Here is a 3,889-nt window from a genome sequence, read left to right on the forward strand (position 1 = left end):
TGTGTAGATTATGCAATGTTTTCCAAAGCTGCATAGCAGTTAGAAGAGCAAATCAAAAATTGTGTTGAAAACTAATATTKGGGAGTAAACAGTAAAAAAAGGGTGCGTCAGTGTTTACACACTGGCACCCTTTATAACATTACAAAGTCCTGAGAAGGAATAAAGCTCATATTTTAAATATTAATGCATAACACCACCAAACAAACTGAAATCAGGTTCTACATGTGAGTGTTTCTGTTCTCCCTGGAGACCATCTCTTGTTCCTCACAGCAGGAGGGAGTGCAGAGAGTTAAAATGTCAGAAAGCTGCTCAGCATAATGACTTCCAGACCTGATGTCATGCAGCTGTTATTTTTTTCTTCTTCTCAGGAAAAAAAAAAAATACAAGCCGACCAGAAAAAAAAAAAAAGAAAAGTGAGAGGAAACAGAGGCAATTTCTGTAATGTGGTCAGTCTACACTTCTGCATTCATTTTCCATTTAGGGTTTGAGTCGTCTCGCAAACACACCAGTCTGGATTCTGCGTGCGTGAGAAATGAATTATTCAGCTCACAGGCAAACGCTGAAGCGAAGCTTTTTGTGGACACCACGGATGACTGACGGGGGCTATTAAACACCAGCAGAACCAGCGTGATCACACGAGTCTGACCACCAGAAATAAACGTTCATTCTGATTCTTTACCTAAAACAATTCAGTTATGATCATTTCTGTCAGTAAAGCAGCTCATTTAAATTCTAAAAACCAACACAGCTGATTTACTGATGAGGAAACCACTTGTGCTTTTAAAAACCAGCCAACCAAGAATAAAAAAAAAACACTTAAGGTGACTTAATCATGCACCCCTACGAGGAAACTAATTATCAGCTGTCATTGTGAAATATATGCATGAAAATGGACGCTTGTCTGAGGTGATTGTTCTCTAAAGTGCCACTGACCAGACGATACATAAGAGTAGAAACCCATTACCATCATCCTGACAGATCTGACATGTGGTAAAGGCTGTTTCACTTGCTGCTCAGAGAATAATTTATTTTACTCAGTAGGACACGTATCATTAGCAAGTCAATGAACTGAAGAGAAGACAGCGATTTTAGCTGAAATGATGACAGCTCCCAAAATGTTTTCTTTGTGATAATAGATCTGTTTGTGAATGAYGGGAATAATTGCAGCGTAAAAGTGAAAATTTGTCCTGACATTTTAGTTCAGATGAATGCAGAAACCTAGAGGAGAGAAAAGCAATTTGTTTTTGATCAGTGGTTACATTCCTAACCTCGGTCCACGTGTGCATTTCTACAGTGTGTAAGAACCCCTGCTTTAAACAGGGAGAAGGATCTATAGTCTAAGTTCACTCCATCTCTAGCTTTACTCTTTCATGTAACAGCTGGCCCAAATGTTGAACAGATGTGTAAGACTTCCTCTGACTGCTGGTAAACATGCCTCTGCAAGAGGTTGATACACATCAGCAGAGAGCTGCTAAAGTAAGGACAAGCAAAAATAACAAAACAAAAAAAATCTCCAAATCCCAAACCAGTCTAGACTCTTGGTTGGGGCTTTTTTTTTTTTTTGGGGGGGGGGGGGGATTATGCCGAATGGAGAATACCACAAACTCACAATTTTACAAGACATACGGAGCCTACTCCTCTGCTCAGAACAATAACAAACGAAGCCGTAAATGTAAAACGGGGAAGAAAATTAGACCAGTTCCACTGCAGACATTTTAAAACGATTATAGTTTCATGAGCAACAACTGCAGGTAAACAACACCAAGAAGTCCTGCTTTTAATTCTGCAGTGCTGATTTAGCAGTCTACAAGTTTTTTCCCCTTTACATTCCTCCCACCTCCTCCCTTTTCTGCTCAAACACAAAAACAGAGAGGACTGAGGAGAAAATTGGCAAGAAGAGAGACTGATTCAACTGACCAACTATGTCTATAAATATGGCAAAAAATAAAATAAAAAGGGCAGATCACTCCACCCCTCGATGAACAATCCGTTCTATAAACCACATGAGGAATTTAAGAGCAGGAGCCTCTAGAAAAACATCCCAGAAACCTGGGAGAGTGAAAATAAAAWAAAAAAAACTAACATTTTGACATTTTGATTGGTAGGAATCAGGCAGAAGAGAGCCTGAAGAGGTGGAGGTAAACAAGTCAAAGGGTAGAGCTTGAAAGTAGATTTCAAAGTTTCTGTTGTCATTCATCCAATGCAACAAACAGCAGACACAAGAGGTGAAGAATAAAGGCATACAGGGTGGAGTGGATGGTGACAAGTGTCATTTGTGTCCAAAGAAAGGCTGGAGACGTGAAGGGAAAAGGTTACAAGATGAGACAAGATGTTTGGTTTGGATGTTATGGTACTAACAAAGACAGGAACTGGAGCTGGATGTGGCAGCGATGACGATGTTAAGATGTTTAGTGCATGTGACCAAAATGAATAGGATGCGTAAATCAGAGGGACAGTTCACGTTAAACTACATTATTAAAGGTTTCCAATGACATTTTGGTGTCAGGCGATTCAGTGTACTACACAGTTCTGTTCTTATTGGACCTATCCTCTGCCTTTGATCCTGTTGATCCCAAGATCATGACCAACAGACTTAGAAACCACATTGTTTTATCTGGTTCAGTGACTGAGTTGTTATTATTGCCTGTGTGACAGAAATATTAATGTTTCTGTAAAAGGTATCATGTCAGACTCTACCAGGCTGTCTTGTGGTGTACCTCAGTGTTCTGTGTTTAGCACTATTTTATTTAATTGTTATATTCTCCCCCCTTGAACAGGCAGTTCATCAGTTTACAAATGTACAATATCAGCTCTGATGATATTCAGCTCTACTGTTCATTCAAAGAAAGTGAGTTCTATAAATTAAAGTCCTTAACAAATTGATTGTCTTGCAATAAACCATGGTTAAGTGACAACTACTTACAATTGAACTCAAATAATACTGAAACTCTGATTGTTGCACCGGAAAATAAGGTTCATCAAATCAAGTTATTGGTGTTTTAGGGCGACTGTTGTAGAGTAGTTAGGGGAGGGGTCCTGTAACCAGTGGGTTGCTGGTTTGATCCTCCAATCCATCTCAGTCGTTGTGTCCTGGCGCAAGATACTTCACCCGCCTTGCCAGCTGATGGTGGYCAGAGGGTCCRGTGGCACCGGTGCATGGCAGCCTCGCTTCTGTCAGTGTGCCCCAGGGCAGCTGTGGCTACAATGTAGCTTACCATCAGCACTGTGTGAATGAGTAAATGTCTATAGTAGTGCTTTGGAGTCTAGACACTTGCTAAAGACCTATCTAAGTTCAGGCCCTATCTGCCCAGTTCAGCCTCAGAAACGTGTGTGTGTCAGTTTTGATTCTGTGATGTCTTTAAATCAACACATGAAGCAACTGACTAGAAACTGTCATAAGGACATCTCAAATTTGAAATGTTTCTTGCAAAAAACTGAACCTGAAATAATCATTCATGCATTTAGTTCTTCTTGTTTTGATCATTACAACAGTTTACTCACAAGTTTACACAAGAAGGAGCTGGACTGTCTTTAAGTTGTTCAGAATTCCGCGGGGACATTGCTAACCCACATAGACAGGCGAGTGTGCAACATACCCGTTTTAGCTTCCTTTCACTGGCACCCAGTTCAGAATTTATTTTACAGTTCTGTTTTCTTACTGTGAAGCACTTTGTGATTTCATACCTATGAAAGGTGTATACTTACTTACTTACTTACTTACTTACTTACTTACTTACTTACTTACTTACTTACTTACTTACTTACTTACCGGTACTTACTTACTTACCGGTACTTACTTACTTACATACTTACTTACTTACCGGTACTTCCTTCCTTCATCCTTCCTTCCTTCCTTCCTTCCTTCCTTCCTTCCTTCCTTCCTTCCTTC

At 39.9% G+C, this 3,889-nt stretch overlaps 1 protein-coding gene across 1 annotated transcript in view; it reads right to left on the reverse strand.

Annotated features, from left to right (window-relative positions):
* Nucleotides 1-3,889, reverse strand: part of LOC106519325 (matrix-remodeling-associated protein 8) — a 17,855-nt gene that overhangs the window by 3,538 nt on the left and 10,428 nt on the right. The gene's annotated exons all lie outside the window — the stretch shown is intronic.

Source organism: Austrofundulus limnaeus, unplaced genomic scaffold (genome assembly GCF_001266775.1).
Source record: "Austrofundulus limnaeus strain Quisiro unplaced genomic scaffold, Austrofundulus_limnaeus-1.0 Scaffold75, whole genome shotgun sequence".
Taxonomy (NCBI): domain Eukaryota; kingdom Metazoa; phylum Chordata; class Actinopteri; order Cyprinodontiformes; family Rivulidae; genus Austrofundulus; species Austrofundulus limnaeus.